This window comes from Elaeis guineensis, chromosome 10, assembly GCF_000442705.2.
Source record: "Elaeis guineensis isolate ETL-2024a chromosome 10, EG11, whole genome shotgun sequence".
NCBI lineage: Eukaryota > Viridiplantae > Streptophyta > Magnoliopsida > Arecales > Arecaceae > Elaeis > Elaeis guineensis.
This window is the reverse complement of record NC_026002.2, coordinates 41,942,929-41,970,916: the sequence shown is the minus strand read 5'-3', so window position 1 is coordinate 41,970,916 and position 27,988 is coordinate 41,942,929. Positions and strand designations below refer to the sequence as shown.

The 27,988-nt window shown below is 41.8% G+C and overlaps 1 long non-coding RNA gene across 2 annotated transcripts; it reads right to left on the bottom strand.

Moving 5' to 3' along the window:
• Nucleotides 1-536: 536 nt before the first annotated feature.
• Nucleotides 537-14,162, bottom strand: LOC105052251 (uncharacterized). Of its 2 annotated transcripts, XR_002165597.3 has the most exons (3): nucleotides 13,764-14,162; nucleotides 13,271-13,369; nucleotides 537-1,229 (listed from the first exon to the last, which is right to left on the bottom strand). It is a non-coding gene; the product is annotated as an uncharacterized lncRNA (long non-coding RNA). The 2 variants fall into 2 exon arrangements; XR_002165596.3 differs by lacking the exon at nucleotides 13,271-13,369.
• Nucleotides 14,163-27,988: the final 13,826 nt, after the last annotated feature.

Genomic DNA, 27,988 nt, shown 5'->3' with positions numbered 1-27,988 from the left:
CCTAGCTCATCAGGCTCCTGCACCATCACTACCAATAGCAGCAACAAGATCAGGAAAAAAAAAAAAGGATCAAGTTGGTTCAAAATAAACACATAAAAAGGATCCATCAAAAATTAAGTGGTAAAGTACATCACAGATCTGGCGACAAGGATGGATCACCTAACTAATGTTTCTCCATGCATAAGATATCATCCATGCATATTCTACCTTAATTCATCCCATAAGCTGATTTATGCATCCACAGATCTTAGTAGATAAAACAGAAACAAACCATAAAGAACTAAAAACTGAGGATATTTTGTATTGATGATCAACTTAACAATTGGCATGCTTAGAATTCTTTGAACGCGACTTACGACCAATGTACAGAGACAAGCATACCAAAGATTTGAAATTTGTGATGGATATGTGCTAGATACAAGAGACAGATATCGAAAATAAAGGGACAACTGTAGCAAATGATATGCTTAACAACAGACTTGAACAGCATGAGAAAATATGAAAAGCGTCTAATAGGAAGGAACAGGCGAATGATATTAATAAGGCTAAGTTTAAGACTGTATATTAATTAATAATCATAGCCATTCCAGTTTGCTATACAATCTTTTGCTTTGTCAATATAATTTTGATCAGTTCGTTTGGTAATAAATTATAAATTTTGCAGATAAGGATGCAATTGCATCTCAGAAATGCATACTTTTAATCATTGAGTACTGGTATAGACAACATGATTTAACATCATAATGTCTACAAGAGGGACCAAACCTCCTTTCTTCTCAACAAACCAGACCTCCAAGCAATCTTTAAAACCTGGACAATCTCATACAGGAGCTCTTGATAACAATCAAGCCAAAGATCAGGCTACAAAATTTGAACATCGGGTGGCATTGTGTATAACCAGACAACGGCATGAACAAAATTGCCTCCCACACCTAATGCATGTGTAGTTGGAAGCATACACAAACTGTGCAGAAATGGGAACCAGACGTAGTGGTTGGTGGCCATCAAATAGGAGGGAACAAGTGGAGTCGAGGCCTCTAGATTTGCCAGTGGCAATTAAAAGCAAATGGCAACACGTGAGACAAATTACAGGTGCAGACAACCGTTAATATCCAGAGACATGCACTAGTGCTTACATCCTGTATGAATTTCCTTGGTGCCTTCTCAGCATTCGCCAGTGCTCTCGCCTGTCTAGTCTTGCACTTCATGTTCTTAGCTGTTGCTTTTGACTGTACACCACAGACGTATAATAAATGTTATATTGTATCAAGGGAAAGAGCCAGCTTAAATTTGATGAAAAAGCACATTTTCAAGTATGCTATTAACTGATCCAACTCTCTACTTTCACACAACAACATGGCTTGAACAATGACAACAACATCTATAAATGACTTTTCAGCAGTTATAGCATCACATCGAGTTGTCTGAGCAAAAGAGATTTGCAAGCTTGCATAATATATTGCATTATAAGCATACTAAACAAATTTTGTCAGCTGGATGCATGAATATTGAACAAGTGGTCCAATAACCATCGTACCTAAAACTGGCTAGAAAATATGACACAGATTAATTTGTGTGCTCAGAGTGCTGATTTTAGGGAAACTAATTGAAAGAAAAGAAACTGTCACTAGTGTCGGGATTCAAACAACAGAATATTACAAGCTTCATTATTGTGAGAACTCATGGGTACTGAAACCTATATCACCAAAGCTCCAAAGGAGCAGTTGCTTGTCTATGAAAAGAAGCATGTGTAACATGTCCTACAACTCTCTGGTTTGATGACATTGAACAGATTATACCAATTATAAGCAGATGAAAAGTCAATCTCATTCGGCCAGTGCTTTGAGTTTCACAATGAGCTATGAGATGAGAAAAGCTATACAAAAGATCAAAGAAGCTGTTCAATAGAATAAGCAGATAGCATGTAGCTCTGCAGAATACCGCAGAGTTCACAATTAAATCATTATGCCCCAAAACTTAACAAATATTTCTTTATGGATATATCTGGTTGAGCTGAAGATGATCTATTGGAAAGAGTTGCATAAGACAGTGGTGGATTGGAATGGAATTTTTATATGACTTTGTGAAATACTAATCAGAAAACGGTAGTAATACTTGTGCAGTTCTCTTAGTGCAATATTATCAGCAACAAAGTTTTGCCTTTTCAATTAGAGGAACATTTGCACACCTTTAAATTTCTATCTTTATTCTTTATAGTAATAACTTATGAAATAAAACAATAACGTTCATAACTAAAACTTTTGTTTTCCTGATTTATTTATGTTGCCGCTAAACTCCGGTGAGACAGTCGGCCCTAAACTGAGTAAGTGTGCCTGAGTCTCGCAGAAATAAGAACCTGCAAAATCAAATCCGCTTGCCAGAAGTTATCTGGTGGGAGACCCTCTGATGCCTAAATCAGCCGGAGAAAGGGAACAATTAAAGAGAACCAAAAAAATGAGAGCAACAGAATATATCCAGAAAAATCTTACCCAGATCCTCCTCTTACCTCCCTTTATATAGTGTGGGATTGTCATTATTTTATAATCTCCATCCCTCAGAATACAGGGATGTGGGTGTTACCACATTTACGTGGGTATTTATCCAGATAATCGTCGTTGGTAACATAAAGAATGGGTAATGGGTCATTAGTAGGCAGTTATCACAATCCCATGTCCTCGCAATTATGGGCAATTAATACCCACGTTGCACAATTGTCATTCGGCCCCTATTTCCTCGAGGTCGAAATAGTCGGCTAAATACCAAAGAAACCCTCAGTCGAAGATCACACGGAGGTGTTGGTTGTACGTCGAACTATTAGTCAGTCACACCGCACTTATTCGGCCAAAATTCGAAGTAGATTGTTGGCTGGTATCAAAGTCAGTTATTAACTTAATCGGTTGTCAACTTGGTTATCATTCGAGGATTCACCCCAACACTTGCTCCCCAACTCCCAAGTCCAATGTGACGTAGTGGCATTGGGCGAAGGCAGTTAATCGGAGTTTGAACTTTGCGCCTGATTTTGAATCATCAATTGATTTCATTTATTGTCGTCTCAAAAAGAGACATCCAGTCATTTTGTCATCTACGGGATCCTGCAGTCGTTTTGTCACATGCAAAACGTGTGGCGACTCCGTCGTTTCGCAGAACGTGCAGCAATTATTGCTGTAGATCGCTCAAAAAGACCTTCCAGAATGATTATGGAAGATCGCACTGGCAGAATAATGATTCGCGAACCATCCGGATCAGCCACGTGTCGATCAGTCACTTGTTTGGCTAACTTTCTCATGGATTTAACTGACGTGGCGAAATCACAGCGGCGGTGCGTCCAATGGCCAGAAAAGTCGTTGGCTGAGATTTATGCCATGTGTCGGCATCTTAGAAGGCGACGGGGTTCTCGCCATCAATCGTAGCCATTGGGCATCCCTATAAATAGGGGATCCCTCACCCCTGAATCTTCTTCTGTTCACGAATTCTTTTTGTTGCTGGTTTCATTTCTCCTCTCAATCCACAGTCGCAGGAAGAGTCCATCTCCTTTCTCTTCGACGTTGTCATCTCTGTTGCCGCCGGTTTCTCCATCGTCATCGTCCAACCCCTTCCTGAGGTTAATTCCTTCCCTTCTTTTCTAGTTTGTAGGATTTCCTTCTAAGTCTTCTAGTCGGGATGTCTTCTTCTACGAGAGAGTCTGGAGACAAGAATGTGGTGAGAGACCAAAGTTTTCGGGCTCCGACTACTCGAAGAGAAATCGTGGAGGCTCCTCAAAATGCTCCTAAGGATGTCACTTCTTCTCGACAGGACCGCTATGGTTCTCACGAGTCGGATGATTAGTCGGCTACTGAGAATCCTTCTGGACCTCTTCATAGGAGATCCGAATAGTATGAAGCTAACGTTCAACAGTTGAGGGATCATTATCCTGAGTTACTACAAATTGTCGGCTTCGACCAAGATGGTTTGGTTGTCCATCCCCTTGATGGCCATATTGCCATCTATGAGGAGTTCCTTTGGTCAGGGCTCCGATTTTCCTTGCATCCTTTTTTTGCCAACATTTTTGACTTGTATGACATAGTCCCTACTCAACTTGCTCCAAATTCCTTCCGAAATTTTAGTTCTTTTGTTGTCCTTTGTCATCTCCTCCATTGCGAACTAAGGATTTCCCTCTTTCGTGCTTTGTTTATGTTGAAGAAACATCTTTGAAAAAAAGGATGATGGTTCTTCAGCCCCTAGTACTACCGTCAATTCATTACCGGACTTCCTTCTTCTATCCACAGGTGGAAGAATAGATTCTTTTACATTGCTGCCGACCAACCGTAGGGCTTCAATTGGATTTGGACCACTCCTGATCTTTCTCCGAACAAAAATGTAGCCCTTGAGGGGGATAGGGAGCATTATGAGTTATTGCTCGGTGTCAAAGTTCAAACACAATGGAAACTTCTTGCGGGGCAATCCTTATATGATGCCGGATTAAGGCCGGTTAACTCCTTAGGTAGGATTTTCTTTTCTTTCAAAATTTCAAGCTTTTTTCTGTAGATTTGCTTTTAATCTGGAGACTAACTTTCTTTGTCGACTTGTAGACATGAAGATCTCGGTGGAATCCATCCAGCGAGCCGTTAAGAAGAGATCGGACTCTGGCCAAGGAGGGCCTTCTCGAGGGCCACTGAAGAAACCTCAAAGAGAGTCTTCCTCATGCATGCCGAGTACCCAATCACCATCGCTTCCCTGAGTATCTTCACCACCCCATGCGTCACCCCCAACACTAGCACCAACAGTGTCCGCCGAACAAGATGATGATGTCATTGTTGTCAATGAGGCGCCGACTAGGCCTGCCGCCCCCATGGTACAAGCCTTGCTGGTGTAGAATAGCTCGGATGCTGGCTGAGTTGCTTTGCACCGAACTTCTTCGGCTATCGGAAGCGCCAACCTAGGAAAGGCGCCGATGGTCGCCGCCTCTACTGTGGAGCATGCCCCTCTAATGTCGTCGGAGGAGGGGTATGTTGCAATTGGGATCTGCGTCAAGACAACAGACGAGGCACTCCGGGACCACTGTCTTGCTAGGGAGCTGATGAAGATGATCATGCTCCCCACCAACTGGGAAGAAAGGAAGGCCCATCCAGTTGAGGAGATCATATTGGGCTGCTACGCATCGCCGTTGTCGGTAAGTCTAGATGTCCATCTTTTCGATATTTATTTGTACATTGATTTCTTCCCGAACTTCTAACTTAGAAAAAATTTTGCTTCTTGTAGTTGGCACAAAATGCAACAATTTTATACGAAAGACTGACCGGCTTTGGCCAACTCAGTTATCAACTAGAAGACCAGGCCCAAACTGCCAACGCTCGGGCCGAAGTAGCTGAAGAACTTATCCGTGCAGCTGAAAAGCAAAAGAAGAAATACCAAGATGATCTTGCTCGATTGGAGGCTGAGCTAGCTCCTCACGACAAAACTGCCGAATTAGAATCCCAACTGAAAAGGAAGGAGGAACTGAAGAAGCTAAAAGCTGACTTCAAGAAGGAAACAGAGTCGACAGAAATTACCCTCACTGAAGAGAGGGATAAGAGGAAAGACGCCCAAGGCCGCCCGAGAGACAGAGAAGGTGTTGGCAACAGAAACTTGGACCCATAAAGCTGCTTCTCAAGCACTAGCCGAGTTTCGAACTTCTCAAAAGTTTGAGGATGAAGTCGTTGAGGGGTCGATCGTTGCTTACCGAGTTGGTTTCGAAGACTGCAAAATGGCCCTTCATCATCTCCATCCTAAGTTGAACTTGAGCGGATTGCTGCCCGACGAGGCCTCTGATGAAGACGAGGACAAGGCCCCTGAAGCATCGATGAAGCAGCAAGCCCCGACACGCATCCTTGAACTCTTTGTATTTTTTCTCTTTTTCTGACTATGTATAAACTTTGTTTTGGAATGAAATGAACTCCTCTTCTCAAATCATTTTTGTGTAAAATTTTATTCCTTCTAATTTCATTTGATACTTTCGAAAAAAGGGTTAAGTAAGATCGTCGGTAGTAAATTGTAGATAATCAATAGACGTTGATGAGTAAGATCAAGTAGGTGAGAATTTTTCTAAGTCATGTAGTCGGCCCTCCTAGTATGTCGAGCTAAGTAACATAGTCGACTGTAGAGTTGTGTCGAACATGGTTGCTCAATTTTGTTTCAGATCATTGGACCCTTAGTTAATCGGGTGCAAACCGACTAACTACTATTTTTGGGCATTTTTAACCCTATGTTAATCGAGTGTCAATCAACTAACTTTTCGTCGGATGTCAACCGACGATTTTTGTTTATGACCAAGTATCATTTGATCATGTTATTCAATTCATGTCCGAATAGTTGAACTTGTTGGCACAGTGTCGTAGAAAAGGAGTCATTTGTATTTGTATTTAATGACTTACTGATAGTACATTTGGTAGATTCTCGATATTCTAAATTCGATGAATTTCTATGCCGTCTAAGTTCATAATTTTGTATGCTCCTGATCGGAGTACTTCAGAGATTTTGTAGGGACCTTCCCAATTCGGCGACAGTTTTTCCTGCTCGATTGGTTTGGAGACTTCGGTCTCCTAAGGATGAGATCCCCTTGTCAGAAAATCTTGGGCATAACCAAAAAATTATAATATTGGGCTACGCACTGTTAGTATGAAGCCATCCTCAGTTGAGCTTGCCTTCGAATTTCATCGAGCAAATCTAAGTCAGCACATTGTCTATCCGAATTAGTTGTCTCGTCATAGTTTTCGATCCTTATGAACAGCAAGCCGATTTCTATAGGAATTATAGCTTTTATTCCGAATGCTAAGTTGAAGGGTGTTTCTCCAGTTGGGATTTGGAGAGTTGTTCGGTAAGATCATAGAACACTGTACAATTCGTCAACCCATTGACCTTTGGCTTGATTTAACCTTATCTTCAGGCCATGTAATATTGTTTTGTTGGTTACTTCGGCTTCCTCATTTGATTGTGGATGTCTGACTGAGATAAGCTTGTGAGTAATATGAAATTTTGTGCAAAATTTTTTGAACTTAGCATTGTTGAATTGTCAGCCATTGTCCGTGATGATTACTCGAGGTAAACCAAAACGGCAAATAACCGACTTTCATAGAAAATCCATCATCTTCTTCTTTACCCGTGCAAGTGATTCCGCTTCCATCCATTTCGTAAAATAGTCAATGGCAACTATTATGAATCTTCGTTATCCACTCGCAGGAGGGAACAGACTATGTTGACTCCCTATTATCGAATGGCCAGGATGCTGATATTGCAGTAAGATGACTTCATGGCAGTCTTTGTATATTAAAAAACTATCGACATTGATCACATTTTTGCATCAAGTCAGCAGCATCCTTTTGCATAGTTGGCCAATAATATCCTTGTCGAAGTATTTTGTAGGATAACAACTTGTCCCCCGGATGATTGCCACAAATTCCTTCATGGACTTCTCTGAGGGCGTAGTCGGCTTCGATAGAGCGAATATATTTAAATAGAGATAGAGAAGTGGATCTTCTATAAAGTTGTTCATTTAGAAGCACATATCGAGATGCTAAACGTCTGATTCATCGTGCCTCCTTTGGGTCTATCGGTAGAGTCCCATCGGTTAAGTATCCAACAATTGGATCAATCCAACTCGATTTATGACCAACTTGGACTTAGTAAACTTCTTGGATGTCGATGCTCAGAATGTTGAGATGTTCGATGAAAATCTTTTCCAACTCATTGCACCTAGAGATTGCGAGTCGAGATAAAGAGTCTGCTGGGGCATTCTCCAAGCGAGGGATATGAAAAATTTCCAAATAATCAAAATTTGCCTTCAAGGATTGAAGCTTACCAAGGTACCTTGCTAGAACTGGATCTTGTGCTTCATATTCTCCTCGGGCTTATCCAGCTACAAGTTGTGAATTGGTGAAAACTTTTAATCATTTCACACCGAGCTCATTGGCAACCTTTAAGCCGATTATCAGGGCTTCATATTCGATTTGATTATTCGAAGTCTTGAAAGAAAAGCGAAGAGAGTATTAGGTGGCTACCCCTTCAATATTGGTTAGAATAAGTCCCGCTCTACAATCTTGGGCATTAGAAGCTCCATACACATGTAGAATCCATACCGATTCTGGGGTCTGTTCTTCCTCGGATTGCTTTTGGGTTTCTTTATCCTCTAAAATCGTGCACTCGACGATACAGTCGGCCAATATTTGGACTTCTATTGAAGATCGAAGAAGATAAGAAAGATCGAACTCATCAAGTTCAATTGTCCATTTTGCCATTCTTCTCGAAGTATTTGATCGTTCCAGTAAAGTTCTCAAGAGAAGATCAGTTAGAACTATTACTGAATGGCTTTGAAAATAGGGGCGAAGTCATTGTACAGTGATGATCATAGTGTAAACGACCTTCTAGATTTTGGAGTATCTTGTTTCTACCCCATGCAAGGCCCTGCTAATGTAGTAGATGGATTTTTGTACCCCATCATCTTCTTGAACCAAAACCGAACTCACAGCTTCAGAGGATGTTGCCAAATACATGAGTAATTTGTCGCCCATGTTCAGTTTTGTCGGTAGAGGAAGAGAACTCAAATATGTCTTCAAGTCTTCAAAAGCTTTTTGGCACTCATCCGTCCAGTCAAAATTCTTTATTTGTCTGTCTTGAAAAACGAAAGATATTGCTTTGCCAACTTAGAGATAAATCGGTTAAGTGATGCAATACGTCCAACCAGCTTTTGGATATCTTGTTTTGAAGTCGGAGGTTTCATGTTGAGGATTGCTTTGATCTACTCAAGGTTAGCTTCTATGCTGCGCATTATCACCATGAACCCAAGGAACTTTCTCGAGGTTACCTCGAATGCACATTCAATCAGGTTTAACTTCATTTGGTGTCTTCTCAAGGCATCGAAGGCTTCTGCTAAGTCGTCAATATGTCGAGAGGTCTCGTCACTTTTCACGAGCATGTCGTCAACATAAACTTCCATATTTCGATCAATCTGATTCTTGAAGATTTTGTTGACTAGTTGATAAGTTCTTCCAGCATTTTTAAGACCGAAAGGCATGACTTTGTAGCAGTATAGGCCCTTCTCGATGATAAACACTGTCTTCTCCTCATCCTCGGACACCATCTGGATTTGGTTGTAACCAAAAAAAGCATCCATGAAGCTTAGAAGCTGATGGCTCGATGTAGCATCGACGAGTTAGTCGATTCTCGATAGTGAAAAGTTATTTTTTGGACAAACTTTGTTTAAATCGGTGTAGTCAATATATATTCTCCACTTGCCGTTGGTCTTCTTGACCATCACCACATTTGCTAGCCAGTCCGGATAATTTTCTTCTCAGATAAAATCCACGGCTAGCAATTTGTCAACTTCTTCGTTGATTGCTTTTTGTCTTTCAAGTATAAATTTTTTTTTTTTCTGACGAATTGGCCTGCATTTAAGGTCAACATTTAACCTATAGACAATCATGTCAAAAGGTATACCAGCATATCCGAAGCCGACCATGTAAAAATGTCGGCATTCCCTTGTAGGAAAGCCATAAGGTTGTCTCGAAGATCTTGGCTCAACATTGATCTGACTTTTGTTTTTGTTGGGTCTTCTTCCCTCAGAGGTACCAAGATAAATTGTTCGATGGGTTCTCGTCTGCTTTCTTCTCGCTAGTCTAACCCATCAATAGGAAGAGCTTCTAAAGGCTTCATTCCTTTTATCATTGTTAGGTAGCATTGTCGGGCCAACTGTTGGTCTCCTCGCATTTCACCGATTCTATTTGTTGTCAGAAAATGGACGAGTAGATAATATGTCGACACGACAGTCCGAAGCACGTTTAGTTCAGATCATCCCAATATTACGTTGTATGCCGAAGGAATTCGTATCACGAGAAAATTAAGTCATACAGTAGACTATCGTGGTTGTCGTCAGCAATAACAGAAAGTTCTATTTTCTGTTCTATTTTTGTTGAGTCACCCATAAATCCGACTAGAGGCATATTAACCGGTTCTAGTTAGTTAGTAGATAGTTGCATTCGGAAAAAAACATCATAAAATAATACGTTTGCCGAACTTTCATTATCGACCAAATAATGTTTTACATCATAATTAGCTATTGTCATAGAAACAACAACAGCATCATCATACAGAATTTGTACTCCTTGAAGATCTCCGTAGAAGATAGTAATTGTGTTATCTCCCCATTGACGCTTCGAAGAGCTCTCCGAATCTTCTGCCCCCAAGCATCATTCCTCCGAAGATCATGTTGATCACATCCACCGTCGATTGAGCATGAATTTCTTCCTCGAGATACGGCTGAGGTTGTTGATCGGAGGGGAGTTGAGGTGGACAATCCTGTAAGTACTTTCCGAGATAGTCCCGATGAATCAGGACCTCTATCTCGTCCTTTAACTGGATGCACTATATGATATTATAACCGTGGTCGCAATGAAATCAATGGTGCCTTTTTCTATTACTGGACATCGGTGCTGTCTTCATCGGTTCAGATCGTCGGAGGTAGCTTTTCCCTTCTATCTTCATGAGAATCTATCCACGAGCAATGAGGGGGGTGTAAAAGTCATACCTGTATCTGAAATTTTTCAGATTTGGACTCTATCAACGAGGTAGGGCCTCTCTATCAGTTCGAACCTTACTAGGTCCTACCGAAGCTCCGTTCTTCTTCATCTTCTTCCGATCTTTGCCTTCGGATTGACGTCGATCGGTAGCACCTTCCTCGGCATGAATGTACTTCTATGCGTGCTCAAGAAGTTCAGCATATGTTCAGGGGAGCATCTTATCCAAAGAATACGTCAATCTGAAATTGCGTAATCCCCTTTTCATGGCCGAAATGGCCGTTGATTCGTTGAGGTCTCGGACCTCCAAGGTGGCAGCATTGAAACGCGCCACATACTCTCTCAATGACTCCCCCTCTTACTGCTTGATGAAGAAGAGGCTGTTAGAATTTCGTGGCAGTTTTTTGTTAGTACTGAAATAAGCCACAAACAACTACTCAAACTCTTCAAAAGAGTGGATACTTCTTGGTTGAAGCCCCAAATATCATGTCCGAGCAGTTTTTCGAAGAGTAGCCGGGAAGGCCACACAAAGAAGGACATCGGAGTTTCCCTGAAGCATCATAAGAGCTTTATAGCTCTCCAAGTGATCAAGTGGATCGATGGAGCCATCATAAGGCTCCATCTACGGCATCTTGAATCGGATCGAGATCAACTCATCCAAGACCTGTCGAAAAAAAGACGAACTAGTATTAACACCGAGGATGTTAGCAGGACCTTGATTGTCCACCTGCAGCTATGCAAGTCGACGTTTGATTTCTCATAGCTTGCGGTCGTAGTCGTCGAACCGCCGTTGTGATCCATCGGAATGGCAGGCATATTCAGGTGTGGAATCTTCCCCAGAAGAACTGGAAGGAGAACGTGGACGCTTCCTTTTTTGGATGCTTGTCGAGGAGGCCACCATTCTCCAAAATTGACACGATGTGAATGTCGGGTGTGTCGAGAGTTGGCATGATGTGAGTGCCGAGGAGATCATGGATCGGCACGATGTGAGTGCCGAGTATGTGGACAATGCAGAGAAGGGGCACATCGACTATCTTGACGGCACAACTTGCGGTGCAGGCTCCTCTGGATGTTGATGCTGCTGTTGCTGTTCCGCAGTCTGTTGAAAACTGTGAATGACTTCTGTCAAGGTCTTGACCTGCTGCACGAGTGCAGTAAACTATTGTTGATTCGTCGTGACTACAGGTCGTGAAGCATTGGGCTCTGTGTTGGGAGCCAGAGGTACTTCACACCGCAAGGAGCATCTGACAGAACTGGTTAAAGCATTTTGGGCTCTTATTTTTGCCATGGTTCGTGTTGAGGAGTTTACTACTAGCCTCCCTTCCTAGTGCGCCAAATTATTGCCGCTAAACTCCAGTGAGATAATTGACCCTGAACTGAGTAAGTGCGCCTGAGTCTCGCAAAAATAAGAACCTGTAAAATTAAGTCCGCTTGTCGGAAGTTGTCCGACAGAGGACCCTCTGATGCCTAAGTCAGTTGGAGAAAGAAAACAGTTAAAGAGAACCAGAAAAATAAAAGCAACAGAATATGTCCGAAAAAATCTTACTCGGATCTCCCTCTTACCTCCCTTTATATAGGATGGGATTGTCGTTAACCTCCGTCCCTTAGAATATGGAGACATGAGTGTTACTGCATTTACGTGGGTATTTATCCAGATACTCATCATCAATAATGTAAAGATTGAGTAATGGATCATTAGTAGGTAGTTATTACATCCCATGACCTTGCAATTGTAGGCAATTAATATCCATGTTGCACAACTGTCATTCGGCCCCTATTTCCTCAGGGTTGAAATAGTCCGCTAAATACCGAGGAAGTCCTCAATCGAAGATCACGTGGATGTGTTGATTGTACATCGAACTATTAGTCAATCACACCGCACTTATTCGATCAAAATCCAAAGTAGATTGTCGGCCGATATCAAAAACGGTTATCAACTTAGTCGGTTATCATCCGAGGATTCACCCCAACAATTTATAAACATGATATTTTTGTCATGCTTCTTGTTTATCTTTTCTTAATTTTTTTCAAGAACAATAATTTGCTATTTTTTACTAAGTCATGTGCAAACCAATCTCTATAATACTAATTTCATTGGAAACAACAGGCAACAAAAAAAAAAAATTCTAAAACAACAAGCTGTAATCAAATGCACAAAAACTTCAAACAACAAAAAAATATGAATTTTCACCGTTCGTGAAAGAGAAGGGTCCTGAAAATAGCACTTTACTTTTGAGATCTTTAAAGAAATTTTAAAGATCCCTCAAAGAAAAGAAAAATTACATGTGTAATCCTCCAACACTTAGCACATATCTCAATTCACCAAGAAACAGCTAAAATAAAGTACTTGAAAATTTAAAAACCATTGAAGAAGGAATTTTCCATTACCGAGGGATGAGAACAGCAATTGTTAGCTAGTGTTCCAAAAGTTAGCTGCAAGATTATGAAGGACAGGACAAACCGCACCACATACTTATCCCTCTCAGCCAGAACTCAGAAGTGCAACTGAGTTTTAGGTAGCAAACAGACTTTCAACTTCCGAGTGTAAGAAACAATTCAATAGTATGCAAGAGATAAAAATACAAAGCTCCATAAGGATCTATGATGCCACCAGCTTCATACTAACTTTTTTTTACATATAATCTAGTGAAGTACTTGAACAGGGTGCTTGTCTAAATTCTGCAAATGGGACAGTGAGAAAAATCCAAAAGGAAACAAAACTAAATCCAAAAGAGATGCAAACAGACCTTGATCATCGTTATCTAGAGAAGCATCATCTTCATCATTAATCTCAACCACCTCTGCTCCGGCATGGTCATTTTCCAATGCCTCAAGACGAGAAAGTGCTGCCTTCAGCAGAACCAAAACCAAACAAATAGTGATTAAAGTCATTAAATTTTCGATATTGATATCCAAGAGCGAAATCTGACCCCGAAAAAATCGAATCTTTAACTACCCTGACCCTTCCTCCGATTAAAAAAGAAAACGCCTTTAACATTCCCACGTCTAATTTAATACATATTAAAGGCGTTTGTTCTCTTACCAAAAAAAAATAAGGCGTTTGTTCAGAACAATGCATATAAAAGCAAATAATCGATAAAAGGAGACAGATTCAACAAGAGATAAGCAATCCCTTCAGTCTGTTAATGATGGCATCAATTAAATTCGATTCGAATGAAGGGAATAGCATTTGAAACTATAATGGTTCACGACACAAGAAGAGGGGGAGATGGAATCCACCTGGGTGCGGTTATCAGTGCTGGCGAGAGCAGCAGCCATCTTCGACGCCATCATGGTCGCCCGGTGGAAGGGCCCCGTGTTCTCCTCCTCCATGGCGGCTCGAATTCTCGGGGAGCTCTCGAAATCTAGGGCTAGGAAGCAACTCTTGGGCCAAGGGTGAAAGCCCAAATCTCAGGGACCACTGCGAATTTCTAAAGAAACCGTAGCAGAGAAAGAAGTGGGGAGGAGCTGGAGAGGTGAGGGCTGGAGTTAGCGGTTTCAGAGGGTCGGAGCCGGAGGAAACAAAGGAGATCATGGAGGAGAGGCTCCGACCGGTGCGCAAGCCGTGCAGCATGTTCTCGATCCATCGGTTCGTTCGGTTTCATGAATGATCTATCGCCGGGGAAGCTAGGTGATGAGCCTCTCATAGTTCTCAATTATATTAACATTTTAACTCATTAAGAAACTAATTTTAAAATCGAGATCAAGAATTAATGATCTATATTTTACAAAATTAAATGATTTTAAAATCACTCATATTAATACACCATCTAAGATTCAAAAATCTATATGTTGCTCCTGATCTCCGGTATGAGGTCAGCTGCCGAGGTGGGTATGGCCGAAGTGGAATCGTTGCTAGAGTTCCACTCGAATACCTGTAAGAAGTCCTCATCGAGATGTTCTCTGATAAAAACCCTTCGATGCTCAAGTTAGGAGATGAAGAACAATAAGAGGAGAGAGTTGAGAGTTAAGAGCTTACTATGAGGGTCTCGGAGTCTTTTTATTTATAAGGGAGAAGTTGAAATCGTATCCGTCTCGGAGTCTTGATAATCTTCTAAATTTATCGTACAGATTGATTTGGATAAGATATTTACTTTTTGTAGGAGATTAGATCGTGAAGAAATTCGATTCCATTTGGACCTTTCCAGTTTAAAAGAGAAACAGATCTGGTGGCAAGGAGCTTAGCTCGGCAACAGACGAACTATGATAGATCGTTCGTGGCTATGGTTCTGGAGACCATGGAGCATGTGTTGACCCTAGATTGCTTGAGATTGGTCGGCCATGTGCGAGCTGAGTAGGTCGTCTAATGACGAGGTAAATCAGGATTGGGTCGGGGAGCAAAAACTGCTGCGAACTCAATAGGTCATGTCTGACAATCTTCATATCTGTTGTATACTCACGATCTTATAAGCATCCATCTCCTATAGCTCGACTAGAGCCGAGGATGTGACAGCCGAGGTCGAAGTATAGATCCACAACAGATGCCCTCCACTCTCAAGGCCGACCTTTCGATAGGTCGGTTGAAGGGAGTATCACTCTGAGGTTGAGGCTAAGTTGGTCAAACTATCTTCTGCTAACACATGTCGAAGATCAGCATTTTGAGGCGAACCATCTTCAAATCTGGGTCGTTGAATCATTAGATCCATGGGAGCTATGGTTTGATCAATCAGAAACTGCCATTTGTCGAACATCGGTTGGAGGAGGTAAATTGACAATAGATCGGAGCCATCTGGGCCTTCTATAAATAGGAGCCGTTGTAACTTTTAGTTTTACTGCTTTTGCTATTCAGATGGGGAACTCCATTACTTTGCTTTCTTAGAGATTCTGCTTGGTTGAAGCCAAGCTACCGTCGACCCCATCTTCATCCCTTATTTGCTCGGCCGCATCATCCTTTGGGTCAGTTCTTTGTTATTTATCATGAGTGCATTGAGTTCATCCCCACCCACCTGGAGTTCGGGTGACAATGTGAGAGGTGTGGACCAAGAGTCCGAAGTAGCTTGTTCTTCAAGTAGGCCCGAAGAGAGTGAGGTCCCAAGCTACAGACCGTTTAGGGTGAACTCTATCCTCATCTCGGAGGATTTGGAGATCATCAGGTTGAAATACCAAGTCCTGTTCGAGTTCAAGCTAGAGGCCGTTGTTCCCGTGGAATAGATAGCTCTTCACCATCAAGATCGGGTAGGTCTTTATGAGGAATCCCTGAAGGCCGGTTTTAGGCTGCTCTTTCACCTTTTGGTCGTAGAGTTTCTTAACTTGTATAGAATAAACCCTTGCAGGATAGTGCCGAACTCATGGCATCAAATTTTGGCCTTTTTTATCCATTGTCTTCTCCTCGGGGTCAAACTGACCTTCCATCTCTTTCGGGCTTGTTTCACATTAAAGGAACACCCTACGGAGGTCAGGTGGTGGTACATCTCTCCTCGAAAGAAACGTCATCTCTTTCAAGATGCTCCTTCCTCGGTCCATAACTAGAAGGAGCGCTTCTTTTTTATCTCAGCCGAGCAATTCTGGGAATTCAACACATCATGGGGTCAACCTCATAGGTCGGCGGTCAGAGCTTCCACACTGTTGGATGTTGAGGAGGAGGTATTGGTGCAGGTCTTCGGTCTCACTCCCTCTCCGCTGTCCAAGCTCCTTACTGAGGAGAGCTTATTGAAGGTTGGGTTGAGCCCAGCTGACCCTAAGAGTAAGTATCTTCATCTTATTCAGTTTGGTCTTATTTTCCTTTAGCTAACTTCACCTCTTGTGCAGCAATGAATACCGAAGATCTGGAAGCTCTTCGTCGGGTCGCGAAGAGAAAGAAGGTAAGTGTGGCCCTAGCTCCCAAGCATGGCTGAACCAAGGCCGTCCTTGCCCAGCTTGTAACTGGGGGTTCCTCGAGGCCCAAGAGTGCTTACCCGAGGAAGGAGTCGACGCCGGCGAAGGTCATATAGCCTCTCCATTTTACTGTGCCAGGGAACCTGTCCCTCGACCTTCTAGTTCCTCATCGCAGCAGAGTTCGGCACCCCCCAAATTTTGGTGCGCATGTCTTCTCACCCAGTCGACCTACTGGCTGAGGCATCCCCTTCGGTGGAGGTTCTACCAGACATCGAGGCCCCGAACACCAGGAAGGCCATCGATGGTTATCGGATCGCCCGGTCTCTACTTAGGCTGGCCATACTACCAGCCAACATTGAAGCCATCGATGCTGAAGGCGGGGTGTTCCGAATCCATGATTCGTGGGACTCCCTCCTCCGGGTAAGTGACGATCTACCACCATTCCTCAGTTTAATCCAATCTTTCTGCTTAGTCCTTTACTAATCTCCCTCTTCCTCCTTCTCTCTTTTTTTTTGTAGCTCATCCACTATGTAGATCATTTCTCGGAGATGATCCGTGAAGCTCGACAAATTTCAAGGAAGGCCAAGGAGAAGGCCACTCAAGCTATTCGAAGGGCAGATGATGCCCAGCTCTCCAAGCTGAAGGTCGAGGATGAGACCAGATTGCTAAAGGAAGAGGTAAAGTAATTGGGGTCTGAGCTCACCAAGGCCCGAGCTGATGCTGAAGCTCGACTGTTTGTCAAGAAGAATAAATGTGAGGAGAAGCTGGAGGCCGCTAGGTCACTGTGATCGAAGCCTTCCACTCTTCGATCGAATTTTGAGACATCAAGGTGGAGTTTGACTCGGCCTCGTACCTACAAAGGATCAAGGGCTTCACGAAAAAGGTCAAAAACCATTTTCTTGACCTCAATCTCGATTCCTTGGAGTCAGATGGCGAGGAGGAGGTCAGCAAGGTCGACGATGAGGGACTGTGGGTCGAGAAGCTCTTCAGCCCAATTCATAAAGATCAACCAGTCAAAGATGTTGCATCGGCTCTGCCTCCAGCCATCATCATTCTCTTCGACCGCGCTAAGGTCGATGAGTCCCGTGCTCCTGAGGGAGCTTAAACTTTTGTACCTTAGCTTAGGCTTGTCCGAGCTTGAAAGTTGTTCGGTCTCTTTTTGAGAACCTCAGAGTCTACCGAGGTATTTTATAACGAACCGACCAAAATCTTATAAAAATCTTTCTTTCGATGAAATTACCTTTTTCTTCATTATTGTGTCAACAATGAAAATCATGGAGATTGGCCACTTTATTGTAACTGGGTTCAGTGTCTGACCTATATTAAGTATTGCGAAGGCTGTTCATCACCTTTAGGTCATTTTCTTGGCGACGAAGAGTGAAAATCGATAGTCTCTGAGTTAGGGGTGAGCATGATCTGATTTGGATCGATTTTATGCTCAAACCTAAGTCAAACCAATCCTAAATGATTTGACATTTCTAGAAACCAAATCGGACTAATAGAATATTGAAACCAAACCACACCAACAAGATTTACATGGTCTGATTTGGTTTGATTTATCGATTTATATTATTATTATTTTTTTTGTGATTCATGAAGACTTATTTTCTTTTCATGTAAGAGTACCATCAAAAAAAATTATTAAGTAAAATAATTTAAATTGACATAAGATAGTATTACTCAACAAAATAAAATTCTTAAACAAACACCATCATTAAAGATTAAGATAAAGATCTCTAATACATTACAAAAAAATAAACAATCTGATAAGTAAGTCACTTAGGGTTAAGGCTAATCAACATAAAATCAAATTGATAAATAACATCATAAATCTAAAATTATTTTTTAATACATTAATACTCCAACATAAACAACACTCTAATCAAAATGATGTCGTTTTATTAAAATCGGTCTGATTCGATTTGACAATGATTTTATTTACTGACAAATCTGAATCAATTCAAATTTATTTTTTATATATCAAAAACCAACCAAACCAAATCGAATAAAATTTTAAACCACACCAAACCTACGGTTTGGTTCAGTTTCACTAGTTTGATTGGTTCAGATTCGATTTTTGCTTACTCCTACTCTGAGTGAAATAACTGTTGTAGTTTGATAGGTAGAAGGTTGAGCTTGGAGACATCCAGTCCTCAGTTGTAGTCGAGGAGCACATGTTGAAGATCGAATGGAGGCATATTTTGCTCCTCGACTGTGATCGAGGAGTGCGTGATGAAGATTGATTGGAGATGCATTCCACTCCTCGACCGTGATCGAGGAGCACGTATTGGAGATCGATTGAAAATGTGTTCCACTCCTCGATTGTGGTCGAAGAGCATGTGATGGAGATCACCTGGAGATGCATTTCGCTCCTCGACCATGATTGAAAAGCGCATGATGGAGATCGATTGGAGATGCATTCTACTCCTTGATCGTGATTGAAGAGCACGTGTTGGAGATCAATTGGAGATGCGTTCCGCTTCTTGACCATGGTCGAGGAGCATGCAATAGAGATCGAATGGAGATGCGTTCCGCTCCTCAACCATGGTCGAGGAGCGCATGATGGAGATCGATTGGAGATGCATTCTGCTTTTCGATCATGATCAAAGAGCACGCATTGAAGATCGATTGGAGATGCATTCCATTCCTTGGCCGTGGTCGAGGAGCGCACGATGGAGATCGAACGAAGATACATTTCGCTCCTCGACCATGATCGAAGATCGCACGATGGAGAGCTGCATGGGGACATATTTCACTCCTCGATCGTGGCTGAGCAGCGTGCGATGGAGATCGATTGGAGATGCATTCCACTACTCAACCGTGGCCAAAGAGCACGCGATGGAGAGCCGTATGGAGATGCATACCACTCCTCGATCGTGGTCGAGGAGCATGCGATAGAGATCGATCGGAGATGTATTTCACTCCTCGATCGTGGTTGAGGAGCGCATGATGGAGAGCTACATGGAGATGCATATCGCTTCTCGATCATGGTCGAAGAGCGCATGATGAAAATCGATTGGAGACACATTCTGCTCCTCGATCGTGGCTGAGGAGTGGACGATGGAGAGCCACATGGAGATGCGTACCTCTCCTCAACCATGGTCGAGGAGTGCATGATAGAGATCGATTAGAGATGTGTTCAGCTTCTTGATTGTGGCTGAGGAGCACGTGATGGAGAGGTGCATGGAGATGCATATCGCTTCTCGATCGTGGTCAAAGAGCATGCAATGTAGATTGATTGGAGATGCATTCTGCTCCTCGACCATGGTCGAGGAGCATGCGATGTAGAGCCACATGGAGATGTATATCATTCCTCGATCGTGGCTGAGGAGCGCATGATGGAGATCGATTGGAGATGCATACTACTCCTCGATCGGATGATCGAGCACGCGTGGTTTCAAAAAAAAATACATAGATCTGCAAAAATAATTCTTTATTATATAATTCAAAAAAATTTATAATTCAAGGGTGATAAATATGTAAGTTATTGAAGTTTCAAATCCTGGAGATCGGAGTTCCGTCAAGCCGACAAAGGTGATAGACTCTCGATCGAACTACTTCGACGATGTGGTACAGGCCTTTTCAGTTTGGCGCAAGCTTCGATCATTTAGTTGGATGCGAAACTTTAGCTCGATGAAGAACTAGTTGTCTAGCAAGAAATGATTTTTTCTTGACTCATGAATTGTAGTACTGAGCTCCTTTTTGTTGATAGTTGGCCATCCGAATTCATGCTCGCTCTCAGATTTTTTCCAGCAAGTCTAGGTTTGCTCTCCGTCCAATGGAATTACTATCTGTGTCAAACTCTTCTACCTGTAGCATGGGCAAGCCGATCTCAAGAGGTATGATGGTCTCGGTTCCGAAAGCCAGCTTAAAGGGGGTCTCTCTAGTTGGAATTTGCTGAGTCATACGATATGCCCAGAGCATATGGTATAGTTCTTCAACCCATAATCCTTTAGCCTGGTCCAGCTAAGCCTTTAGCCATTGTAGTAAGATCCTGTTTGTCACTTTAGCTTCATCGTTGTTCTGAGGATGATCTACTGAAGTCAATCTATGAGAGATGCCAAGCTCATTGTAGAATCCTATAAACTTTGGATTGTCAAACTGACGTCCGTTGTCGGTGATGATTGCTCAAGATAAATCAAATCGGCAAATGATCGACTTTCATATAAAATCATGAACCTTGGCCTCAGTGATGGTCGCTAATGCTTTCGCTTCCATCTATTTGGTGAAGTAGTCGATAACATTTAGTAAAAATTTCTTCTGCACCACTGCGATGGAAAAAGATCCAAAGATGTCCATTCCTCACTAGACGAAGGGCTAGGGCATGGTAATTGGAGCCAAAAGGGTTGAAGGTCGGTGCTGGATGTTCGAGATCCTCTAGCACTGATCGCATTTATTCACCAGATCAGTAATGTCTTTCTAGATGGTCAGCCAAAAGTATCCCTATCGTAGCACCATATGGGCGAGGGCTTTGTCTCCAAAGTGATTGCTGCAGATTCTCTCATGAACTTCTCGCAGGGCATATTCAGCTTCTTAGGGATGAAGACATCAAAGTAAGGGAAGGGTGAAGAACCTTTTGTATAATCTTCCTTCATAGATAAGGTATTGTAGTGCAAGATGTCTCAATTTCTTGGCTTCATCTCGATCAGTAGGCAACACTCCATCTTGCAGATAACGTAAGATCAGATCTAACCAGCTTAGCTCAAAATCTGTTGACATCATAGAGGGTTCTTCAATGCTCGACTTCTTAAGGGTTTCAAGGTATGAGCTTCTTTTCAGATTGGCTGCACCGAGCATTGCGAGCTTTGAGAGGAGATCAGCCCACACATTCTCCACCCTTGATATTTGTTGGATGTTCATGGTAGCAAAGTTGGAGGCAAGGTCCTTGACCTTTTGTAGGTATTTTATCATGTTCGGCTCCCACGCTTCATATTCTTCTTAAATCTGGCTGATGATGGGCTGAGAATCACAATGAACTCTGAGGTGCCGGACGTCCAATTCCTTATCATTCTCAGACTAGTCACTAACACTTAGTATTCAGCTTTGTTGTTGGAGGTGGAGAATCCAAATCGCAATGCGTACTCTGTGACCACTCCATCTGAACTAGTAAAGATCAGTCCAGCTCCCGAGCCCGTGGTGTTTGAAGAACCGTCTACATGCAGAACCCAGTATTCATTGATCATCGGAGCTGCCTTCTCACCATTTTGTTCCTCATCTGGGATGGTGCACTCCAGGATGAAATTAGCCAATGCTTGAGCTTTGATGGATGATTGAGGTAGATATTTGATATCGAATTTTTTATCTCAACAGCCCACTTAGCTAGTCATCCTGAAGTATCAGACCAATACAGTATTGATCTGATGGGTTGGTCGGTGAGGATGACGATGGTATATGCTTGAAAGTATGGGTGTAGCTTTTTAAAAGATATCATGAGAGCATAGGCTATCATCTCAAACTTCATATATCTAGTCTCGATATCATGGAGCACCCGACTGACATAGTAAATTGGCTTTTGTACCTTGGCCTCCTATCGGATGAGGACTGAACTGATCATCGAGGGTGAAATAGCAAGGTACAAGTATAGCACTTCTCCAGATTCTGGTTTGCTTAGGAGGAGAGGTGAGTCGAGGTATCTTTTTAGGTTATCAAATGTAGTTTGACACTCGTTCGACCACCGAAAATTTTTTGTCTATTTAAGAGCTTTGAAGAAGGGAAGGCTCCTTTCGACCAACTTTAAGAGAAACCTATTCAAAGCTATGATTCTCCCAGTTAAGCACTGTACTTCTTTGATCATCCTCAAAGGTTTCATTTCTTATAGAGCTTGGATTTTTTTTTGAATTTGCTTCGATCCCTCGTTAAGACACCATGAAATTGAAGAATTTATCAGAGGTGATGCCAAACGTGCACTCTCGAGATTGAGCTTCATTTGAAAGAGCCACAGCATGATGAATGACTCCTCAAGATTGGTGATGTGGTACTCGATAGCTCTGCTTTTGACAAGTATATCATCCATGTACATCTCCATATTTTTGTCGATCTGCTCTTTGAAGATCTTGTTAACGAGCCGTTGGTAGGTCACACTTATATTCTTTAGGTCGAATGGTATAACTCTATAGCAAAAAAAACCCTAGTCAGTTACAAAAGAAGTCTTCTCCTCATCTTCGATGGCCATTCATATCTAATTATATCCAAAAAATATATCCATGAATGATAAGAGCTGATGCCTCGAGGTTGCATCCATCAATTGATCAATGTGAGGTAGAGGATAGCTATCCTTTGGACATACTTTGTTGAGATTGATATAGTCGATGCACGCGCACCACTTTCCATTAGCTTTCTTAATGAGGATGATATTATCTAACCACTCTGGGTAATAGACTTTTCGGATGAACCCTATCTTTAAAAGCTCGTCTATCTCTTCTTGTATGACCTTTAGTCGCTTGGGAGCAAAACTGCACTTCTTTTGTCTGACCGGATGATGCTTTGGATCCATATTGAGTCGATGAACTATGATTTTTGGATCAATATTAGGTATGTCAGAGGCCGACCAAGCAAATACATCAGTATTAGCTTGGAGAAAAGAGGTGAGATGCCGACGATCCTCTTCGCATAAGTTTGAGCCGATCTTCACTACTTTATTTGGGTCCTCATCAATCAATACTGGGATAAGATCTTCCACTGGATGGCCTCTTGTTTGGTTAGCTTGTCCCATATGTCTAGCGCATCCATCGATTGTTCCATTGGTGTCACCCTGCATAAGATCGCCATATAGTATTCCTTCACAAGCTGCTGATTTCCTCAGAGCTCGTCGACTTCATATGGAGTAGAAAATTTCATCATCAAGTGATAGGTCAATATTATGGCTCAGAGAGTATTCAGTGCAGGTCGACCTAAGATAATATTGTAGACAGATGGGCTCTTCACTACAAAATAATTTATTTTGACCACAGTCTATTTTGAAGCTCGTTCGACTGTCGTGGTCAAGAAAATGGTTCCTTCTACAGGCACTATGCTATTCGAGAACCCAATCAGAGGTGTGTTCCTCTTCATCAACAACTCAGAATTTAGGTTCATATGAACAAATGCATCATAAAAAAAAATATCAACAAAACTTTTATTATCAACTAGGACTCGATGTACATCATAATTAGAAATATTTAGAAAAACAACTAGAGGATCATCATGTGGGCACTTTATTCTTTTTAGATCGGCTTCGGAGGAGATGATTTCATTGTTGATCCTCCTCTTTTCCAGCTCTTTCTCTTCAGCTCGGCTCAGATCAGAGGTACCACGGTCGAGCTGCCCCCCAGAGATCATACGGATCTCTCCTACTATGGTTGGTCTCTATGAAGGTCTTCTTGTTGAGGAGGCTCACTATGTGGATTCTCTGAGATCCGTCGTTCATTAATATAGCACCGAAGATGCCCACATCAGATGAGCATCTTTATCTCCTCCTTGAGCTGGCAGCATTCTTCTGTATCGTGCCTGTGGTCCCGATGGTATCTACAGTACTTTCTTAGATTTCTTGCTCGAGCCGGAGCGACCATCCTCCTCGATCAGGGGGAGCTCTTGTTGTTGTTCTATCTCCATGAGGATTTGGGCTCGAGAAGTGTTCAGCGGAGTGAAGTAATGGAACCTCCGCGAAGGGGTCATGGATCGGTGAGGTGCCGTAGGGGATCTAGGTCAGTTGTTTTGAGATGGAGTCTGAGAACGATGAGACCTTGACTCATCGATAATCTTTCTTCTTCTCCCACAGCGTTCGACTGTGATCCACCATCGAGGTTCTCCCCTTGTCGATCCCAAGCTTCTTTGGCCTGAGCGTACCTCTCCGTCTGCTCCAATATTTTGGTGAAGTCCTTCAGATAGTTTAAGTTGAGTGAGAAGAGGAGGTCATTTTGAAGAAGCTAGACCTTTAGCGCGATCATCGTCACGGATTGATCTAGGTTCCGCACCTCTAAGGTCGTAGCATTGAAGCGGTTGATGTAGTCTCGAAGAAGTTCATTCTCTCTCTGCTTTATGCTGACCAAAAAATTTGAATTACGGCACTGTTGATGATTGCAGATAAAGTGTGTGATGAACAACCGAGTTAATTGATGGAAGGAGTCCACCGTATTCGATTGCAGGTTCAAATACTAATGGTGAGCAGCCTTCCTCAGAGTTAAGAGAAAAGCTCGACAAAAAATCGCATCGTTGGTCTCTTGCAAGAGCATAAGAGACCTGAAATTCTCTAAATGATCCATTGGGTCAATATTTCTGTCATAGGGATCTACTTGGGACATCTTAAATCAAGATAGAAGGGGCTTGTTCATAATCCTTTGGGTAAATGAGTGTTGACGTTAAATCTCAGATCATCATCCAACTACCTCGGTGCCTGTAGCATATCGATCTCTTGTTGCATCTCTTGGAACTCCTTTCCAAATCATCCTCTTAGGTTGGACGGTGCCGAAGAGAGACGTGACCTAAGGTCGAATCCCTTCTCAAGATTGGGGTAGGTGATCGCCTAGGTCTATGGCAGAATGGGCTACCAAGGTGGCTATGACGACTGGCTCCTGCCCTTGGACTGTGGGGAGGTTGGTCCGGTGATCTTCCTCTGGCTGGCTATGGATTCTCAAGGGCAGGACGAGGTTCACTATTCTGCTGCATCCCTCTCACTGCAGCCAAAAGCACTTGCACCTGCTAGACAAGGCTATTGTATTAGTCTTGAGAGACCGTCGGTGCTATTGGTGGGGGATTCCTTGGATTGATGGTGGTAGTGCATTGGTCGATGGGATATTATTGGCTTGCCTGTCATTAGAGCATTGCGACATGTTCGATGCACCCCTTCGCATCCTCACGGTGGCTAGTGGTGAGCTCTCTCCTCTCGAAATAAGATCTCAAAATCAGTCGAGAATCTTTTCTCTAGTGCTAAGTGTTGCTTCTGATCTCTCCACCTGAGGTCGGCCGTTGAGGTGGGTGTGGCCAAAGTGGAACCACTACTGGAGCTCCACTCGAATGCCTATAAGAAGTCCTCATCAAGGTATTCTCCAGTGAAGACTCTCCGACACTCAAGTTAGGAGATAGAGAACAATGAGAGGAGAGAGTAGGGAGTCGAGAGCTTACTGTGAGGATCCCAGAGTCTCTTTATTTATAGAAGAAGAGTTGAAGTCGTATCCATCTCAGAGTCCTAATAATCTTCTAGATTTATTGTACAGATTGATTCAGATAAGATATTTTTCTTTTGCTAAAGACTCGATCATGGAGGAATTCTATTCTATTTGAACTTTCTTAATTTAAAAGAGAAACGGATCTGGTGGCAAGGAGCTTAGCTCTGCAATGGACGAACTATGATAGATTGTTCATGGCCAAGGTTCTGGAGACTGTGGAGCACGCGTTGACCCTAGATTGTTTGAAATTGATCGACCATGTGCGAGCTGTAGTAGGTCATCTAATGACGAGGTAAATCAGGATTGGGTCGGAGAGCAAAAATTACTGCGAACTCAATAGGTCATGTCTGGTGATCTTTACATCTGTCATATACTTATGATTTGATAAGCATCCATCTCTCGTAGCTCGGCTGGAGTTGAAGATGTGACAACTGAGGCTGAGGTATAGATCCATAATATTAAAAAAATAGTTAATAGTTTTAACTTTAATAGTAGATTATCCAAATTGAAGATTCAATCATCCATATTGTTGTGGATCCTCACCTCGACCTTGGTCTGATCTTTTCCTCAGTAAAAGTCGAGGTATATGCAACCGAAGTATAGGTATGGAGAACAACTCAGACCGATCCACTTATGCCAGATACGTCTTATACCAGAATAAGCACAGCAAATAATTATCAAAAACTTGGACCTTGGATTTGGTCGAGGTTCTTACTTCGACGATGACTCCTTCACCTCATCTTTGCACAATCTACATTCAGGTCAGCTATGGCTGACCTTTGCCTAAAAGGAACAGTGTTCTCCATCAACAAGTTTCATGCCTTCTTTAATTAAGAAAAGTCCAAATAAGGAAGAATATCTTTATGATCGAATCGTGCCCTGAATGAAAAAAATTCTCTGCCAACCTAATCTATGCGCAAAACTCAAAAATCCACCAGAACTCCATGGCATTCACGACTCCAACTCTCCCTTTATAAATAGAGGGGTGTAGGGACTCCCAAGGTAGGCTCTTAACTCCACTTTCTCCTTCTCTTTGTTGAAAGAATAATGCCCTACAAGCCAATTGCATATGTGATGTGATGGAATATTTTTTTATATTTTATCTTCTAAATTTATGTATTTGATATTATTTATTAATAAAGTTAGGTACTTTGATTCATTATATGCTGCATCTTATGCTTGCTTAGGATTATAATAACCCTATAGATTAGGACAATGGCTTTAGAGCCATGATGAGATCATATCAGTGAGAGCTAGATTCTTGATAGTCCTGATCTAAAATATTTTCAGTTGTTGGTTCATTGAGTCGGAGATCAATGATACCGATAAGACTGACATATCCTATGTATGGTCAATGGAGAGGGTGGTTAATTTCATAACCACTTATATAGTGATACTAATATAAAGATGTGGGTGCTCATTAAAGAATGGATTCACTGAATTGACCTAGTAAAAAATATCTAATGGAGCCTTATTTGCATATCAGCAGGTTATTTTTTAGTAAAAATTGTGCAAGTGATCTTTAGACCTAAGATCACCATGGTGTCTTGTGTACATGAATCCATATTTTGATTTATTTTCTAGCTTGATTCTTTGATTCTTGTATAGGATGTTCTAGATATGGTGAAGTATGCATAGAGGTTGTGAGTGGTCAATAAGGGATCAGTCACTCCTAATAAGAGGAGCGAATATCCTATGTGATCTCATAGGTTGATGATTTGAAAAATCTTTGATCAAAATGAGATGATAATTAGAAAAAAAATTTTAATATATCATCAACTGAATCATCACTATCTGATCGAAATACATATAGATAAGCATTTGAGTTTGACATGATTTCATACCTATAGCTCATCTAGGATGTTATATGATCGAAAGATTGAATTGTATGATAACTTGCCACTGAAGAATAATTTTGATATTTTCATCAAATTTTATCTTTTTCAGATAGTCATAACACGTTGCTAGATGTCAATCTTTACTTGTGAACTTATAAAAATTAAAAAAAATTAATTCAAAAATTAATTAAAAAAGTTCTGATTAATTAGTGCAATTGGACTGACTTAATCTAATCGATTTAGGATTAGGTCAAGAGCCCGAGTCCACTGCTAGTTAGATTTAAAATCCAATGGGTCACACACTTTAAAATTTGATCTTGATCTGATTTAATTAGGATTTAGTGTAAATCCTAGGGGTTAATTTGATATGCTAGTATATTGTGTTAACCCAAGTTCCCAATTAGGTTAAGTTCAAAGTGTTTGAGCTAGACCTAACCTATAGCCTTGAACCTAATTGGATTAGGTAGATTTCTTGCCTTAACTTGGAAGAGTTTTAGGTGAGAATGGAGTCCTCCATGCCATTCCCAAAAGTTCATGCCAAATAATTAAGAGCGCCCACTTTTTTGTGTTAAGAAGGAAGAGTCCTTAATGAAGACTTGCATTTCTCCACACCACCTCTTGGTATTTCATGCTGATTTAAATATGGAATTTATGGGATGCAAAAGAGGAG